The sequence below is a fragment of the Miscanthus floridulus genome, chromosome 18, assembly GCF_019320115.1.
Source record: "Miscanthus floridulus cultivar M001 chromosome 18, ASM1932011v1, whole genome shotgun sequence".
Classification (NCBI taxonomy): domain Eukaryota; kingdom Viridiplantae; phylum Streptophyta; class Magnoliopsida; order Poales; family Poaceae; genus Miscanthus; species Miscanthus floridulus.
Window position 1 is genome coordinate 102,599,598 of NC_089597.1, and position 19,828 is coordinate 102,619,425.

A 19,828-nucleotide genomic window follows, 5' to 3' on the forward strand; every position below is an offset into this window, starting at 1 on the left:
GCACTCTCTGGAGGTGGTTGTCCATTGAAGATTGCCTCATCTTGAACCTCTGCACTCAATGTACTCAAAATAATATTAATAGCTTGAGCATTGAGTTGCACGCATATCTCTTCCTCTTTTGACAAATTTTTGTAGTTGCTCCAATCAACTGTAGAAAGAGGTATGCTTGCATCCACAATATGCTCAACAAGAGGACTAATATCTCTAAAAGCATTGACTACATGTATTGACCAAGGTAGAAAGTTTGAACCATTATTTTGGAGAAGCACCGGCTCCAACTCAATAGGTATCAACATCCTTTTCTCACGGCGATGAAGCTTTAGGTGTGAACCTTTCTCTGATACCAATTGAAAGGACCTAGGATGCTGCCTAGAGGGGGTGAATAAGCGTTTCTAAAAATTAACACCTTTAAATGCGGAAACGATTAGTAAAGGGAGTTTCCAAAATGGAAACTCCAAATAAAGAGTAGTACCACCCCTCACAAGTTAGCCATAGAGTATACAAGGTATAAAGAGTATATCTAGAAGCAACAACCCTGCAACACAAAGTTAGAACAGAGAATGAATATATTCAGCACAGGCAGGAAATACCAGACGTGTCCGATTTGCACGTGTTCAGCAGAACAGCCTGGCACAGTGATCAATACCGGACGTGTCCGGTATATACGGTTTTAGTGGAACAGCCCTAAACTCACTTCTTTCAATTTCTAACTTCAAATGAAATTGCAGGTACCTACTAGATATGACAATATAAACAGATAACCTGCACAAGAGCAAGAGCAACACAAATATCGAATGAAATATGAATTGAGACACGATATTTGTTTTACCAAAGTTCGGACTCGTTTGAGTCCTACTCTCCATTGAGGGGGCTACGGGCGACCCAGCGAAGGTCAGCCCTAGAGGATACCACGAAGGTCACCCTAGCCAAAGTCTTTTCCAACTCCTTTTCCTCCTTCCACTAGTTGATTCTGAGGTGGCGGAATCAACCGTTACAAACTTTTCGAGGCACACCACAATCTCTCGGGTGCTCTTCGGCGACGCCTAACCGTCTAGGACCGAAGAGTCGAAGAGTAACAAATACGAATCACGAAATAGACAATATGCATAAGTGCTCAAGTGGTGGCTTGCTCTCTTTTTCAAATTTTCTCTTAACCCACAAATGGATTTTGCTATTTGGATCACGCACTCACTAAGAGAGGGTTTGGGAGAGTTGGCAAGGCTCAAAAACATGTATGTGTATTAGCAGAATTAGCAGCCTCCAAAGGTGGAGGATTGGGGGTATTTATAGCACCCTTGGAAAAACTAGTTGTTTTATAGCTATTGCCAACCGGACACGTCCGGTATGACTTACACTGCTATCGGTGTTTCGAGCAAACACCATCTAGTAAATTTATGATTGTTGCGCGTTAGGCCCGGATGGTGCACTAAAGGACACAAGGTTTATACTGGTTCGAGCTGAACGTCTCTACGTCTAGTTTGTTGTTGCTGCTCATGTTATTAATACCGAAAATGGTTCGTAGTAGGGGGTACAAACAGTCGAGAGAGGGATAAGTCCCAAGTCTCTGATGGAATGATCAAAAAGGTCACCGAGAGCTTGGTCGCTGCTCAGCTATGTGTGAAGTGTTGTGTGTTCAACTTATCTGTCAAGCGTCCCCCTTTAGTGGGGGGCCTACCCTCCCTTTTATAGATCAAGGGGGGAGCAGGGCTTACAGATGGGAGAAAAACCAGAGGCCAAGAAGCCCTTCGAAGGTGTTGGGCCCTCCTTTTCTGCTGAGCCAGCCTTACTGATACGACTAGACGGTGTTAGGGATTGGCACGTTCGTCGGGTGCCCGTGTCCTGGCGACGCCATGCCCTTACCGGATCAGCAAGTGGCCATGTCCTGTCCCGCCCCTCTGGGTAGCGTGTCGGACAAGGGTGTTGACCTGTGGCCCTATGGGGAGTGGATGGCGCGGTGACAGTACGCTCGTCACTGTAGAGGGCGTGAGTCTCTTTCTAAACCGTAGTGGTTGTTGTATGTCTATGTCAGGTTCCATGTTCGAGGGCTGAAGGCGGCGCCTACAACACTATTTGGACTCTGCCATGCCGAAATGGTCTAAAGCACCCATCCCATCGTACCCTGGCGGTACTTTCCTACCGCGGCGTAGGGCATGGTCCTTGGTGCTGCGTTTGACTCGAATGTCATGTCGTACGCTGTGCTCATCTTTATGAAGGCACAGGGTGTACTCGTCGGGCAAGGCGGAGGAGGCCCTTGGCTGTCGGGCGAGGCAAAGCCTGCCCTCGGACATCGGGCTAGGTGGAGCCTAGCCATCGGGGGTTGGGCGAGGTGGAGCCTAGGCCTCGGGGGTCAGGCAAGGTGGAACCAGTCTTCCATCGTTCGGACAAGAAACGCAGTAGCGTTCCCGTCTCGATGGCTCGAGTGACGGGTTTGGGGAGCTCTTATCGGATATGTTTGAGTGAAATCTGGGTCCATCGTTCATGACAGAGTTGGCATGACCCGCATGGAGCATCCTACCGCTCCTTGCCTACTAAGCGGATATGTTTTGACTTGTGAGCCTTGCCTTGCTTTTCTCCGCACGTCTCCTGGTTCCTACCGAGCGGGCATCCCTAGTCGGATGGCTCCAATCGGCTCTGAGTGTGCCGGTCGGAGAAGAGCGGTGAGCAGGGTTCCCATGAGCCCTGGTCGGAGAGATGCGGGGTCAGAGTCAGAAGTATCGCTTTGGGCTAGGTCTTCCGATCGGAGAGGCCTTCCGATTGGAGAGGGCGTTCGGAGGCATTTGGAGGCCAAAGCGAGTGCTCCAATCGGAGTGGTGGGCCGAAGGGGTCGACGAGCGGGCACCGCTCCTTTTGGTCCAGACCTCTAGTCGCCGACTGGGCCATCCTTCTAGCATATTGTAATTAGACTCTTGGGCTGAGCCTTGGCGTGGAAGCCGGTCCCTGAGTTTATGAACCCGACAGAAGCCCCCGAGCCCCCGGGTGATTCAGGTTGAATCATCCAGGGGTGTTTTGGTTCGCCAGAGGGTGCACACGAGCGCACCTGATAGGTGTAGCCCCTGAGCCCCCGGGTGATTCGGGCATAATCGCCGGGGGGGTGTTCCCCCAAGCCCTCGGGTGGGGTGCTTCGGACCCTTCGTGGGTAAGGCTACGAGATTCGGTTTTTGTCAACTGGATAGTTTTAAGGGGACCCTGGTATCCCGTTTGCGGGGATTTCATCTAGGGTCAGCCTGGCTGGGGCTCTACAGTAGACTGAGGCCCTACTGATGTTTGCGTACCTAGGTCTTAGTCGCCCACGGGCCCGTCCCTCGTTGGGATGGCCATCGAGACCGTCGGGCCGACCCTTGGGCTTTCTGGGCCCACCTAGGCCGGCGAAGAGATTTTCTAGCCCATATCTCCTCCGCGGGGGGAGAGTCTGATCTATTCGGGAAGGCGAACCGTCCAATGCGATTTTTGTGGGAAAGGATAGGGATCACGGGTGCGTATCCCGCAACGTGATGTGGCGGCATGTCATGGTGGGCTCGGAGATCGAGGTAGATAGTTGCGCTTCTCACATCCGTCGCCCCTATAAAACCACGAGGTTCACCCCTAGGGTTCCGTACTCCACCTTTTCACCTTCGCATCGCCAACCTCCACAGCCAATCGCCAGGGCCTCCCGCACTAGTACTGCCACTGCCATCGAGCTTGCATCTGCATCGTAGCCGCCGTCGAGCTTGCATCCACATCATAGCCGCTGTTTCAATGGAGCCATGGTGTAGATCCAACATTACCTCTCAGCGCCTGGAGGGCCTCGTCCGCCGTGGCCTCTTTCACCCATTGTCCACCTTCGCGGAGTGGCTGCTGCCTGGTGATGAGGACAAGTCGTTGCCACCCGAGGGATATGTCATGTCCTTTGCTCTCTTCCATGAGCGGGGATTCGCCGTCCTTGCCCATACATTTCTTCGGGGGCTGTTGGATTACTACCAGGTGGAGTTGCAGCATCTTAATCCCAATGGGATCTAGCATATTGCGGCGTTCATCACCCTATGTGAGGGGTTTCTAGGGATTAGTCCCCACTTTGATCTGTGGCGGCACTTCTTCGCTGTTAGTTTGTCGAAGAAGCGAGTTGGGAAGTAGGAGCTGAGCACGCCGATAGGTTGTGCCAGCATTCATCTATGCAACACCCGGGCGACCGACTACCTGTTGATGTGCTTGTTGACCTCCAACAAGGGGTGACACTCGCAGTGGTTCTACGTCAAGAACGACGTGATCGCCCCCTTGTCGGTGTATACCGGGCGCCTCATCGAACAGGCTCTAGGGTCATGGAGGTGGGTTGTCCCGGACAAAGATAAGAAGAGGATCAAGGACCACCTCGCCGCCCTCCAAATTCTAAAGAACAAGGGCGTGAAGGGGTCGAGGATCATCGGTGCCTACCACGCATGGAGGGTAGCGCCGCTAAAGAGCCGCGCGCTCCCCTTGTACCTGATGGCGCTTGGGTTATCGCTTGAAGGGACAACGCTCGCTGACGGAGCGCTCCCTCCCACCGAAGTGGCACAGCGGATCAAGGAGGTGATGGAGCCTTCGAAGGACACCGATAGCATTGTCCTTGACTTTGTGTATCTAGTGCTGGGACATCCTCCGATGCGGCCGGAACCGGAGTTCATCGATTTCGTAAGTTCTCCTTTCCCATGTCTTTTTCTTTACTTGAACTTCCGACCCTTTGACGCTGACCTCAGGATAGCGGGACTAGACAAGGAGTCTTGTCCTCACGGATAGCCTGGCTCTATTGCCAAAGGACCGGATTCTGGCGGCCATGAATCATATCACGGCTGCCTAGGACAAAAGGACGAGGGAGCTCTAGAAGAAGGAGCGGCTACGGAAGCAGCAAGCGCGTGATTGAGGAGAGGAGACAGATAGTGACGACAACAATGAGGTAGCCGCTGGCGTGGATTGGGATGTCCTGGAGGACAAAGATATGCTAACAGTCACCCACCGACCCATGCAGGGACCCCTCCCCTTACACGTGAAGGGAAGCGAGTCCTCGGGGCTGGTGGGAGCTGAAGAATCCGCCGCCCCATCCTAGGTGCCTCCGGAGGATCAGTGGATGGGGGGAGATAGGTCGCCCACTACCATGCCCAAGGCATCGATAGAGAGGGGCGGCTCCGTTGCCGCTCCCTCGGAGATGAGGGGGACAAGCCCCCCTGCCCAGGAGCAGGGGGCAGGCTCGAAGCGGTCCCACCCAAACGAGTCAGGGTGGGGGTCTAGGGGTTCATCCCCAAAATGTTCCCGCCACCCAAAGGCGTCAGAGTAGGCCACTGACTCCCCTATTTTCCCCCTTTTTATTTTTCTATTTTGACCTTATGCCTTTTCCCCTCTTACAGATTCTTGCAACGGGGCCACTCTCTAGGGCTGGCACCCAAGAAGAGCCTTGCCTTTCAGGCGGGACGGACGGCGCTGCCTGACATTGCCCCTATTTTGGGCAGGAGCGGCGCTGATGCTGTGGCTTCATCGGCCGATCCGGCGACGCCCGTGGTGGCGCCTGTGCCCTCAGTGATTGCCGAGCGGGCGGCATCTTTCGTGCTAGGTGTGGCACCGCCAGCTAGGGTCCGGTGTCACTGGTGGGGGTGGCTGTGACCGTGCTAAGCCAGGAGTAGCCAGACGCGGCCATGGTGGTGTCCTAGGGGGCGGCGCAATCCGTGCCTCCGGCGGCCCAAGCGATGGCGCCCGATGCGGGCCTGGCAGAGGAGGACCCAACCGGAGGGTCCCCAAGCTCGACGAGCTAGATGTAGTTAGACGCAGCCATGGTGGCGTCCGAGGGGGCAGCGCAATCCACACCACCGGTGGCCCAGGCTGCGGTGCCCGAGGCGGCCCGGATGGAGGAGGACACAGCTGGAGGGTCTCCGGACGTCATGGCGGTGGTGGAGAGGACCCGTAGGAGGTCACCTCTAGCCCTATTGTCGGGGGGCAGCCGCTCCCCTGTGTGAGGGGAGCCACCGCTCTAGTGGATGGCCACCGAGGACCCAACATCGGCTCTTTTCTCACTTGACGATGCTGCCGAGAGCTTGGAGCGGGAAAATCTTGACATCGGGTTCTCTGCTATGATGGATGCCTTGAGCCAGGCCAGTGGTGCCCTACACGAAATGCTCATTCCTACTGGCCAGGTATCCGCTTGATCTTCTCCCTCATTTTCTTCTTTCTTCACATATTTTTGTGTTTTCGTGTTTTTGATACTGGTCTTCTTTTCAGTGTATCGTTGCTCATAGCCGGAACAAGTCCTGGTTCCTCCATGAGCAAAAGGCGGAATGGGACCGCCTTACCGAGGAGGCCCGGCTATGGGGAGATGTGGGCGCGCAGCTTGCTGTCGCCCAATAGCGGGAGGCCGAGGCACGTCGGGACATGGAGGAGATCCATGGGATGTTCGAGGACTTGTCGGCGAGGGTGAAGCTGGACGAGGAGGTGGCCACTAGGATCCGAAAGGAGCGGGATGAGCTGCTCTAGAAGGATGTCGCGGCCAGTGAGCAGGCCATCGAGGTCCTGGCTGAGCTAGAGATGGAGCGCGATCTCAGGTGGGAGGCCGAGGATAGGTCCATGGCCCTACAACAGAGGGTGGACCAGGACACCAAGGTGATCACCCGGTTGCACGGGGAGCGGGACGAGCTACGTCGAACCGAAGAAAGACTTTGCTCGGAGCACGGCATGGCCCACGAAGAGCGTGACCGGGCCATTCGAGAGCCTGACGAGGCGCGTCAGGTGGTCAACTCCCTCTGGGCGGATCTCGGAGTCGTGGTGAGCCGGAGGATGGACGTCGAGAGTGTCTCAGCTAGGCTAGGCAAGGAGCTCACCGAAGTGCGAGGGATCCTTCGGACCAAGAGTGACGAGCATGACCTTCTACAAGCCGCTGTTAGGGTGATTATCGATGCCCTGAGGGTGATGCAGCCAGAGGGAACTAGCTCGCTTGCGGCTCATGCCATAGGCATCATGGCGCGGGTAGGCCAACTTGAGGAGGACGCCTTTCACGCCGGGATCACCTAGGCCTTTGCCATTGTCCGTTCTCATTATGATCGGGAGATCAACTTGGAGGTAATGAGCCAAGGCTTCATGCCTATCTATGAAGATGCTGAGCTGGATGAGATGGAAAAGGCGGTGACTCCCCTTGCGCAGAACCTAGCGAACAGGCTAAAAGAAACGGTTCTCCCTCCACGGAAGTAGTTAGTTGAATCAGTTCAATAAACATTTATCCGTAATATGTGAACACATGTCAGTTCTTTTGTGTCTGAAAACAGATTAGTGGCTTTGTTTTGTAATTTCATTTTGATTGTTTTGATCTTACCTTCTTCCCTTTTTGCGTTGAAAAAGATTTACGTGATCGACCCTTCCGTTTGTTAAGACCGTAGGGCCCGAGGTGTTTAGGGGAAATTTTGATTATGCTGGTGAGCAAAATTACCGTAGCCATCTGGGCGTGGGCCTTTTGCGGTCTTGCCAATCTGTTTCCCCGAACCTTGCCGCCAGTCTTGATGCAAGGAAGAGGTCTGATGTAAAGACTTTTTCAAAAAAAGAAAGGAGGTACCCATACCTTTATCAGCCCCCGAGTGAGATCCAACCCCTTGCGGTTGCTGGGGTCAGATGTTACTAGAGACTGGAGCAAGGGAAACGAACTTACGTTTGTATGCGCTCGTACCCCTTACTTAGGATTTTAGCGATCGCTGCGTGACCGTGCGTTTGGTCTTATCGCTGGTCTGGCCTTCCCTGAGCCCCCACGCGTGGTGGGGATTCGGTCAAGGGTCGGTTCGTTTTGTGACTGTTGCCCTATCTATAGTTTTTCGCAACTAGAGGGGTTAAGGCGATGTCACTTGCCTCGATGGCTCGAGTGACATGCTTCATGAGCTTGCTAGCAAGGATGTTCGAGCGGAATCTGATCCTGTCGCTTTGCGATAGAGTCGGCAAAGCCCTCGGGTGGCATTCCGTTACTTCTATGGGCTCGGCTAGGGGCTGGATTGAACTAGAAGGTTGAGATGACCCTATCCACCTCAATGCGGGTTGGACAAAGGCCGCTGAGGCTCATCTATGTTTTCTCCCTTGGCTCTTGTTTGAACCTCGGTCTCTCGATCTTGGATCGATCAGCTTGAGCCCCCGAGCCCTTTAGGGTCTGATAGGGGTCGGTCATGTTTTCGTGTGTTACCCCATCCTCGGTTTCCGCAATCGGAGGGGCTGAGTGGACGACACTTGCCTCGATAGCTCAAGTGTCGCGCTCAATGAGCTCGCTAATGGGTATGTTTGTGTGAAATCTAGGTCCATCATTCGCTGACAGGGTCGGTAGAGCCCTCATGTTGCATTTCACTACTTCTTAACCCACCTCCCAGCAGATACCCGAGTCATTCGATAGGCTCAGGTGGCCCATTGGCCTCTCCTCGATGGAGATTCTGTGGGTTTGGCTTGGGGTTAGAATTGAACAAGAAAGGTCGAGACGTCCCTGTTCACTTCTGAGTGGGGTCGGGCAAGGCCGCTGTGGCTCGTCTCTATTTTTCTCCCCTGGCTCTGTTTGACACAAGGCGGCCTCAAGCCCTTCGTGGGCCGGCCTTTGAACCTCGGTCGGTCGCCGCTCATATTGAATGAGGCGGCTGCCGCTTCATGACGCGACACGAAGCATTGAGATGCAGAGATTTGCATATGCAATGTTTGGATGTATGGATTTAGTGTATCACTTAATTGAAACAAAAGTGGGATTTGGTAACGTTACCTTGGCAATATGAGTGATGGGAAGCTCCTACCAAATGTGTCTATGTGGGGTTTGGGCCTGATGTTTGTGATGAGGTTGGCGTAACCTGCATAAGCATCGCTATTTTTCATTTTTTTTCTCTCGGCGGTGATTCAAGACGCTCGATTGATTTAGTCGATCTGACAGCTTCTCCTCAAAGGAGGTTCTATAGGGGGGCCCTCCAAACCCTTCTCGGGAAGGCAGGAGCCGAGGCTTGTGGTGCGGGGAACTATGAGTTCGATTTATGCTGGTGAACAAAAAACACCATAGCCGCCGAGGCGTAGGGTCTGGCAGTTCGTCCAGTTGTATTCAAAGTTTTATACCCACACACCGCGCTTCTGGTTTTTTAAACGTAAGGAGGGGTCAGGTGAAGAGGGTGTCTAAACAAATAGACACCCTCGGTAGCCCCCGAGCAATGTCCGTGCCTTTGCTGTTGCTGGGGTCGGAGGCTCGGTAAAGAAATTAACACTCAAAGTAAACAGAGGTGCTTATCTTTCAGCAATCGTTTGTTCGTTGTTTTGCCTGGGCCGCCCAATCGACCCAGGAGGCCCATTGGGCTCCCCCTAGATGGGGAGTTCTCATCCCAACTCTTCGCTAGCCTATGAGCTACCACCTCTTTTCCTTCCTTTCCACCGAATGCAGTGGTTCCTAAGTAAGAGAGGGTAATGCCAGGGAGAGAAGAACTCACAAATCCATTCATGAATCTGGAGCGCGATGTCGAGCTAGAGGTCATCCAACATAGATGAGATGGTGCGAGTCACCTATGCTGAGGAGGAGCCATTGCTACTAAAGGAGGAGGAGCGCTGCAGGGTGCCGAACGTCGTCGGCTTTGCCATCATGTGTTGCGGCCTTCCTTCAGTGGGAGGTGCCCCCGCCCAGACGCCGTTGTCGGGGTTGTGGCTGATGACAATGGCGTAGTCCCTGGACGCCCCGACGGAGGGGCACCATAGTCACCGGCGTGGTGCTCGACGTTGCAGATGACGGTGCCTTCGAGGATCCCACGGAGCGGTAGGACGTCGCCGATGGAGAGCGTGGCACGGCGACTACAGTAGTACTCATAGTAAAGCTAGACAGAGACTATAATTGAATAAGTTTGTGGGGGAGCCCCCAAGTGAAGAGTCCTTTGAATTTAAAAGTACATTAGTCCTTTTCATGATGAAATCACTTTGTAAGTGGCGAAGTTGTGCAAAGAATGAACAAATCTTCATCTTTTGTTATGGCAAACAGTCTTTTCAGCTTCCTCTCTTTGTAGAAGAGGTTTCGGTGCCCTCCAACCCTTCCCATGGCTCAGGTTGTAAAGTCTAAGAGTGCGGGTGAAACAGTTCTAATCACGCTGGTGAGCAAGGAGGTCGTAGCCGCTGGGGCGTGGGTTTCCCGCAGTCCTACCAGTTGTACTCAGAATTTCTTCCCGAAATCCTAGTCCTTAGGACTTGTTATGGGAAGAGTGGAAAACTTAGAGAATGTTTGCAAAGGTAACACAGGAAGTGTTTGCAAGATAAACGTACTTGTATCATTTGTATCAGCCCCTGAGTGAGGTCTGACCCCTTGCAATTTGCAGGGGTCGGATGTCACTAAAGATCGGGGATTTGTAAAGACAAAAACTGATAAGGAAAAGTATGCATTTATTTAAGGGTAAAAATGACATAGCTGCTCAATGTTTCAGGCGTTGGTGAAGACCTCGCCGTTGATGGTTTTCAACTTGTAGGTGCCTAGGCGAAGTATCTCCACGATGACGTACGGCCCCTCCTAGGGTGGGGAGAGCTTGTGGCGGTCCTTGTTTCTCTACATGAGGTGGAGGACAAGGTCCCCGACGTTGAAGGCTCGGTCCCGCACCCGTCGGCTGTGGTACCATCGCAACACCTACTGGTACTTGGCTGAACGGAGGAGGGCGATGTCGTGGGCTTCGTCTAGTTGGTCCATGGTGTCTTGGTGGGATGCCTCGGCTCTCTGTTTGTCATATGCTCTGATTCTTGGCGCTCCATAGTCAAGGTCCATTGGGAGAACAGCCTCGGAACCATAGACCATGAAGAAAGGTGTGTAGCCGATGGCCCGGCTGGGAGTTGTCCTTAGGCTACAGAGCACCGCCGAGAGCTCGGTGACCCAGTGCATGCCAAACTTGTTCAACTGGTTGAAGATCCTAGGCTTGAGGCCCTGTAGGAGCATGTCGTTTGCGCGCTCGACCTGCCCGTTCATCTGGGGGTACGCGATGGCTGCCCATTCAAGTCGGATGTGTTGTTCATCGTAGAATCGAATGAATTTCCTATCGGTGAACTGCGTGCCATTGTCTGTGATGATGGAGTTTGGTACTCCAAAGCGATGGATGATGTCGAGGAAGAACAACACAGCTTGCTCAGATTTGATCGTGGAGATCGGTCGAGCTTCGATCCATTTCATAAACTTGTCTATGGTGACAAGCAGGTGGGTGAAGCCCCCGGGCACCTTTTTAAGTGGCCCAACCAGGTCAAGCCCCTAGACCACGAAGGGCTACATGATGGGGATCATATGGAGTGCCTGGGTCAGGAGGTGAGTCTGCCGAGCGTAGTACTAGCACCCTTCGCAGGTGCGTACGATTTGCTCGGCGTCGGCTACTATAGTGGGCCAGTAGAAGCCCTATCGGAATGCGTTTCCAACCAACATCCTTGGCGTGGCATGGTGACTGCAGATCCCACCATGGATGTCACTCAGCAGAAGTCTTCCCTGTTTGCTGGGGATGTAGAGCTGCAGGATCCTGGTGTGGCTCCGTCTACAAGAACGAAAGACTTGGCGCGACGTGTGAGCCGTCGAGCTTATGTCTTGTCCATCGGCAGTGTGTTGTGGTGGAGGTAGTTGAGGTAGGGCATTCTCTAGTCATCTAGAGGGTCAGGCTCTGTAGTTGGATCCTCTTCAAGCTCCATGACCTCAAAGTCGGACGGAGCAGTCGGCGGATCAGCCCTTAGGGCCAGATCAGACGGGCCATCTTCGGCCTGTTCCAACCCTTTGTAGCGCACCAAGGGTTTGTGTTGGTCGCTGGTGAAGACGCCCATTAGCACTAGCTCTTGACCGAATGCTGCCTTCATGAGTGCGTCGGCCACCTCATTAAGGCGCCTCGGGACGTGATTAAGTTTGAGGCCATCGAACTTGTCCTCCAGCCGTCGAACTTCTTGGCAGTACGTAGCCATCTTGGCGTCGTGGTAGTTGGACTCCTTCATGACTTGGTTAATGACCAGCTGAGAGTCACCTCAAATGTCGAGGCGTCGGATGCCCAGCTCGATGGCGATGCATAGGCCATTGACAAGTGCCTCATATTCGGCCACATTATTTGATGAGTGAAAATAGAGCTGAATCATGTACCTCATGCGGACCTCGAGGGGTGATACGAAGACCAGCCCCATGCCGGTGCCCTTCTTCATCAGCGACCCATCAAAGTACATCATCCAGTACTCTTGATCGATGACCGCCGATGGCATCTGGACCTCGATCCACTTTGTGATGAAGTCAGCCAGCACCTAGGACTTGATCGTAGTTCAGGGGGCATACGCGATGCCTTGATCCATTAGCTCGAGTGCCCACTTCATTGTTCTTCCTATGGCATCCTGGCTATGGACAACCTCACCAAGGGGGAATGATGTTACGACAGTCATAGGGTGTGACTCGAAGTAATGGCGTAGCTTCCTCTTGGTGATGAGGATGGCGTATAGGAGTTTCTGGATTTGGGAGTAGCGGGTTTTTGAGTCGGATAGTACCTTGCTGATGAAGTACATAGGGTGCTGCACCTTGAGGGCGTGTCCCTCTTCTTCCCGCTCTACCACTAGGGCGGCGCTGACCACTTGTGTGGTGGCCACTATGTACAGCAGGGGGATTCTCCATCGCTCAGAGGAACTAGGACCGGGGGTTTTGTTAGAAGTAACTTGACCATGTCAAGCACCTCCTAGGCCTCGCCTGTCCACTTGAAGCGGTCGTCTTTCTTCAAGAGTCGATAAAGGGGCAGTCCTTGTTTGCCGAGGCGTGAGATGAATTGGCTAAGGGCGGCGAGGCACCCTGCGACCCGTTGAACCCCCTTTATGTTCTAGATCGGGCCCATCCTTGTGATGGCTGAGATTTTCTCTGGGTTGGCTTCGATGCCACGCTCGGAGACGATGAAGCCGAGCAACAGGCCCCTCGAGACCCCAAAAACACATTTCTTAGGATTGAGTTTGATGCAATTTGCCCAGAGTTTCGCAAAGGTTTGCTCAAGATCGGCGACAAGGTGGTCAGCCTATTTGGACTTAACTACGATGTCGTCGATGTAGGCCTCAACGGTCCGCCCGATGAGGTCCCCGAAGCAATTGAGCATACAGCACTGGTAAGTGGCCCCAACATTTTTCAGACCAAACGCCATTGAGATGTAGTAGAATGATCCGAAGGGGGTGATAAAAGACGTCGCGAGTTGGTCGGACTCTTTCATCACGATTTGGTGGTAGCCGGAGTACGCGTTAAGGAAGCTGAGGGTTTCGCACCCTGAGGTAGAGTCGACTATTTGGTCTATGCGGGGTAAAGGAAATGGGTCCTTTGGGCACGCCTTGTTGAGACCCGTGTAGTCGACACACATCCTCCATTTCCCGCTCTTCTTTCGTACAAGAATGGGATTTGCTAACCACTCTGGGTGGTGTACTTCCCTGATGAATCCGGCGGCCAATAATTTTGCTATCTCTTCACCGATGGCCCTACGCTTTTCCTCGTCGAAGCGGCGTAGGTGTTGCTTCACCGACTTGGAGCCTGGGTGGATTTTCAAGGTATGCTCGGTGACCTCCCTCGGGATGCCTGGCATATCTGAGGGTTTCCACGCAAAGATGTCTTTGTTGTCACAGAGGAAGTCGACGAGCGCGCTTTCCTATTCAGAGAAGAGCGCGGTACCAATGCATACCATTTTACCCTCAGAGCTGCTAGGGTCTATGAGGACCTCCTTGGAGCCCTCTACCGATTTGAACGACCCGGTTGATTTCTTCGCGTCGAGCGCTTCTTCGGCGACCTCCTCCTTGAGGGCGACGAGTTCCCCGGAGGCGATGATTGCTGTGGCGTGGCCGCAACACTCAACCTCGCACTCGTAGGCCCTCTAGAAGGAGGTGCCGATGGTGATGACCCCATGTGGGCCTAGCATCTTCAGCTTGAGGTGGGTATAGTTGGGGATGGCCATGAACTTCGCGTAGCATGGACGTCCCAGGATGGCGTGGAAGGTTTCAGGGAACCCTACTACCTTGAAGCTGAGGGTCTCAGTCCTGTAATTGAACTGATCCCCAAAGGTCATGAGCAGATCGATCTGTCTGAGTGGCATGGCCTGCTTTCCAGGGATGACGCCATGGAAAGGCACTCGGATCGGGCGGAGGTGCGTTCGGTCGACGCCCATTACGTCGAGCGTCTTTGCATACATGATGTTGAGGCCGCTGCCTCCGTCCATCAGAACTTTGGTGAGGTGCTTTGGGCCGACGATTGGGTCAATGACAAGCGGATACCTTCTCGAGTGCGGGATGGCGTCCGGATGGTTGGTCCGATCGAAAGTTATGGCGAACTCCGACCACCAGATAAAAAGAGGTGTGGCTGGTTGGGCGGTGTAGACTTGGTGGCGTGCGACCTTCTGACGATGTTTGGAGTCATTGGCCATTCATCCTCCGAAGATCATGAGGCAGATGTCTGGCGTTGGAAAGCCACCGTCCTTTTCCTCGGCATCGTCGGTAGTGGGGGCAGGCTCTTTCCCCTGCTCCCCCTTGTTGGCGCTTCTGGCCAAGAACTTCCGCATGAGGCCATAGTCCTTGAGCAGATGCTTTATGGGGAAGGCGTGGTTCAGGCACGGCCCCTCGAGCATTTTCTCGAAGTGGTTCAGAGCGCCCTCCATGGGCTTCTGACCACCCTTGCAGTCAGCAGTAGCCACGAGTGGGTCCTCACGTCATTGCTTCTTGTTTTTTCTTTTGGCGGAACGATTAGAGGTGCCTTCGCCGACACCCACGAGTGGGTCCTCGCGTCATTGCTTCTTGTTTTTTCTTTTGGTGGAACGATTAGAGGTGCCTTCGCCGACACCCTCGTCCTGCCTTGCCTTGCCTTCGAGGCGATCGAAGATCGCTCTGACCACCTCTTCTCCTGAGGCGTGGCTGGTGGTGATGTCCAAGAGCTCCTTGGTGGTCCACTGGCCCTTGCGTCCTAGCTTATGAACCAAGGACTCGCAGGTGGTTCCGGATAGGAAGGCTCCTATCACGTCGGCGTCGGTGATGTTGGGAAGCTCGTTGCACTACCAGGAGAAGCGCCAGATGTACCCGCGAAGGGTCTCACCAGCCTTCTAGCAATAGTTCTTGAGGTCCCATAGGTTCCTAGGGCATTTGTACGTGCCCTAGAAGTTTCCCACGAAGATCTCCTTTAGATCCGCCCAACTCTAGATTGCGTTGGACGGTAGGTGTTCCAACCATGCCCCAGCTGAATCAGCCAAGAACAGTGGAAGGTTGCAGATAATGAAGTTGTCATTATCTGCACCACCGGCTTGACAGGCAAGCTGATAGTCTTCGAGCCAAAGCCCGGGGTTTGTCTCCCTGGAGTACTTAGGGATGTTGGTAGGTGGTCGATACCTTGGTGGGAACGCAGCATTGAGGATGTGCCGACCGAAGGCCTGAGGGCCTAGCAGGCTGGGGCTCAGGCTTTGGTCCTCACCGCTATCGTAGCGTCCACCGCGTCGAGGATGATAGCCACGGTAGGCTCCTTCCCTAGGTCGCTGTAGGCGTGTCTGTGGGCATCGAGGGTGCTGCGTGTGTTGCGGTTGTGGCCGAGATGTTGATGCACTGGGATTGCAGCACGCTGCCCGTCGCCTTGCAGCGCCTGGTGGACGGATGCGTCCTTGGCGGGATATGCCAAGGGCGTACGCTAGTTGGTGTCGGGCTCGTGTCGCCAAGACAACAAGCTCTCCGCCTATTGTGCTGCCGCATGCTCAAGTAATGAGCGGATTTCACGGTGGGCCCGGCGATCCTCGGGCATCGTAGCCTATGGAAGGCCACAGAGCAAGGCCGTTGCGGTGGCGATGTTCTGGCTTGCCCAAGCAAAGTGAGGAAGGGTTTCATCATCGGCGATGATCCTTTGGTTTACGTCACGGGCCACGACGCGCGCGTGCCCTCCATCTCCGCGGCGCCTGATCTCCTCGTCGATCTTCTCATACTCCTGGACAAGTTGTTGTCCGGCCTCGTCTATCTCCCGCTTTCGGGCTCTTAGCTATTCCACCCCAACATGAGGTGGGGCGGCTATCCCTCTCTCGGTTACGCTGCCATGGTCGCCTCCCGGGGTAGTCTCCTCCATGGAGACGCTTTTGATGTGTCCTTTGGAGGTTTCCGTCGTGAAACATTCCTGGGAGGGATGATGGCTTCCCCTGCTAGAGTCAGAGTCAGAGTCCGACCCCAGCCCCTCTGTGAGGAGGCCATGGAGGGATTCCGTAGCGCTTTCGATCATCCCTATGAACTCATTGTTCGAGGGGGATAGGATCATGTGTTGTGCCAGAAGGTGGCTAACGGTTGCCGCGGCATTACGGAGATCGAATAGAAACGTGGTCGGGGCACTCCGTGTGGAGTGTTCTGGAGAGAGGGTGAGGCGGTGTGGGTTCTCCCTGGACGGCTGTGGTCCAAGGGAGAAGCTGGGCTAGTGCTCAAGCCTCCTGTTGTTGACGTTGTCGGAGGGAAAAGACTGGACGGCCGCGTGGGCCAGCGCCAACTCTCCTCCTAGTGTGACAATGAAGTCTAGGTCACCGAAACGCACGTGTGCGCCCGGAACCCAGCTGATTGCGTGGTTTGCCATCCGAGGCCTGATTTGGAATGCGTAAAGGCCCCTACCTGGCATGCCAACTGTCGGTGTTTCGAGCAAACACCGGCTAGTAAATTTATGATTATTGCGCGTTAGGCCCGGATGGTGCACTAAAGGACACAAGGTTTATACTAGTTCGGGCTGAATGTCTCTACGTCCAGTTTGCTGCTGCTGCTCGTGTTATTAATACCGAAAATGGTTCGTAGTAGGGGGTACAAACAGTTGAGAGAGGGACGAGTCCCAAGTCTCTGATGGAATGATCGAAAAGGTCACCGAGAGCTTGGTCGCTGCTCAGCTATGTGTGAAGCGTTGTGTGTTCAACATATCTGTCAAGTGTCCCCCTTTAGTGGGGGGCCCTGCCCTCCCTTTTATAGATCAAGGGGGAGCAGGGCTTACAGATGGGAGAAAAACTAGAGGCCAAGAAGCCCCTTCGAAGGTGTTGGGTCCTCCTTTTCCGCTGAGCTAGCCTTGCTGATACGGCCAGACGGTGTTAGGGATTGACACGTTCGCCGGGTGCCCATGTCCTGGCGACGCCATGCCCTTACCAGATCAGCAAGTGGCCACGTCCCGTCCCACCCTTTCGGGCAGCGTGTTGGACAAGGGTGTTTACCTATGGCTCTATGGGGAGCGGATGGCGTGGTGACAGTACACCCGTCACTGTAGAGGGCATGAGTCTCTTCCTAGCTATAGTGGTTGTCGTATGTCTATGTCAGGTTCCGTGTCCAAGGGCTGAAGGCAGCGCCTACAACACTATTCGGACTCTGCCATGCCAAAATAGTCTAAAGCGCCCATCCCATCGTACCCTGGTGGTACTTTCCTACCACGGCGTAGGGCATGGTCCTTGGTGCTGTGTTTGACTCGAATGTCATGTCATACCCTGTGCTCATCTTTATGAAGGCGCAGGGTGTACTCGTCGGGTGAGGCGGAGTCTGCCCTCAGCCGTCAGGCGAGGCGTAGTCTGCCCTCGATCATCGGGCGAGGTGGAGGGGGCCCTTGGCCATCGAGCGAGGCGGAGCCCACCCTCGGACGTTGGGTGAGGTGGAGCCTAGCCATCGGGGGTCAGGCAAGGTAGAGCCTAGCCCTCAAAGGTTGGGCGAGACGGAACCAGTCTTCCGTCGTTTGGACAAGAAATGCATTAGCGTTCCCGTCTCGATGGCTCGAGTGATGGGTTTGGGGAGCTCTTATCGGATATGTTCGAGTGAAATCTAGGTCCATCATTCGTGACGGAGTTGGCATGACCCGCATGGAGCATCCTACTGCTCCTTGCCTACCGAGCAGATATGTTTTGACTTGTGAGCCTTGCCTTGCTTTTCCCCATACGTCTCCTAGTTCCTACCGAGCGGGCGTCCCTGGTCGGATGGCTCCAGTCAGCTCTGAGTGTGCCGGTCGAAGAAGAGCGGTGAGCAGGATTCCCATGAGCCCCGGTCAAAGAGACATGGGGTCAGAGTCAGAAGTATCACTTTGGGCCAGGCCTTCTGATCGGAGAGGGCGTTCGGAGGCGTCGGGAGGCTGAAGCGAGTGCTCCGATCGGAGTGGTGGGCCAAAGGGGTCGACGAGCGGGCACCGCTTCTTTTGGTCCAGACCTTCTGGTTGGCGACTAGGCCATCCTTCCGGCCTATTGTAATTAGACTCTTGGGCCGAGCCTTGGTGTGGAAGCCGGTCTCTAAGGGACCCTGGGTTTATGAACCCGACAACTGCGCCAACGGTAACTGAGTTACAGTAACGTTGTGAGGCGTCAGAACTCCCGATGAATGCCGGAACTTTCGACCGTCGGAACTCCCAACTTACATCAGAACTCTCGACCCTCAACACATTTGAAAACTATGGTAACTGAGTTAAAGTATGTGAGGTGTCAAAACTCCCGATGCATGCCGAAACTTCCGACCGTCGGAACTCCCGACCCTCAAGGCATTTGAAAAATAGTCGTTGGCTTCTGGCCGTCCATACCGAACACGTCCGGTATGACCACCACAGTGAACTCTCCAAGTCAGTTAAGCACGAGATGTCAGAACTCCCGACCATTGCCGAAACTCCTGACAAACCAACCCGAGATCAACAATATTGTCATTGCTGGGCAAAGTCCGGTATTGCCAGACCAGCAAAAAACAAGTTAGCTCTTTTGTCTCTCAAACACTCAAAACACACATGGGTTGGCTTGAGCACTTATGAAACATTATCTATCAACATGATGCATCCCTCTTAATAGTACGGTATTCCTATTAAACTCAAGATCAAATGAAAAACGAATTTATACCACTTGAGTTGATCTCTTTGGAATTGATGCCGTCTCTTTTAATCTTCATCAAGTGAGGTTGCCAACATGTTGATATTGATCTTTGTACTTGAGCATAGCCATCTTGAGCACGTGACTTGATTCCATTCATCAAATTTGAATAATCCTAAATGTATCAAGTCACTTCCATCAAACACTCCAATGGTGATTTGATCCTCCATATTCACATGACCATCATAGCTTGATTAATACCTCGACTAAATGCAAGTACTTCCTTCTTCACCCTAGCTAGGTTCTTCGGTCGCCAAGCCGTCGCTTGCCCTTCACCCTTGCTTAGTATCTCGAAGCCTTTCCTTGCTATCTTCACCATCTCAAGCCATCAAGTCATATCTTGTGTTGAATCATCCATTCATTTGTATTGTTACATTTTTTATTTCAATTTAGCAAGCTTCAAATATGAGACCATTCCATATGCAATCCCTCATGTCTTAATAATTAATTCTTACGAGCTTGCTTTCATATAGTATATAGAAATCCCATAATAAATAAGCCTTTACATGAATTCCATTTGCATTGTTGTCTTATACTTGAAATAGATTGTTTATACAACAACACATCATTTTGGCTTTCATTAAGTACCTGTGAGATAACCTATTACCTATTCACACTTAGCAAACGGCTTAAACCTTTAATCACGTTGTCATTCAATCATCCAAAAACCACTAAAGGGCTAGATGCACTTTCAACGTGGAATTCCAGAAACCTGCCATTGCGTACAAGAACATGTTCTATCAAGCAAGTTTACCACAAACCGAAAGCAACTATCCCCCAATGTAGTAACTTCTCCCACTTCCTCTGAGCATTCCTTAACTTCCAACTCCAACTCCCTGCTCTGTTCATTCAATTTCTTAATTATACATGAGAGAATCAAGCCATCTAGCTTCCTTGAGATTTTTCTTCTTTGGTTCCATTTGGTCATAAGCAATTGCCTAATTTTGTCCAAGAAATCATCCAAATTTAGAGACTAGTGTTCCTTAATCCAAGTATTGAAGCTCTCAGCTAAGTTATTGGTTACATAGTCT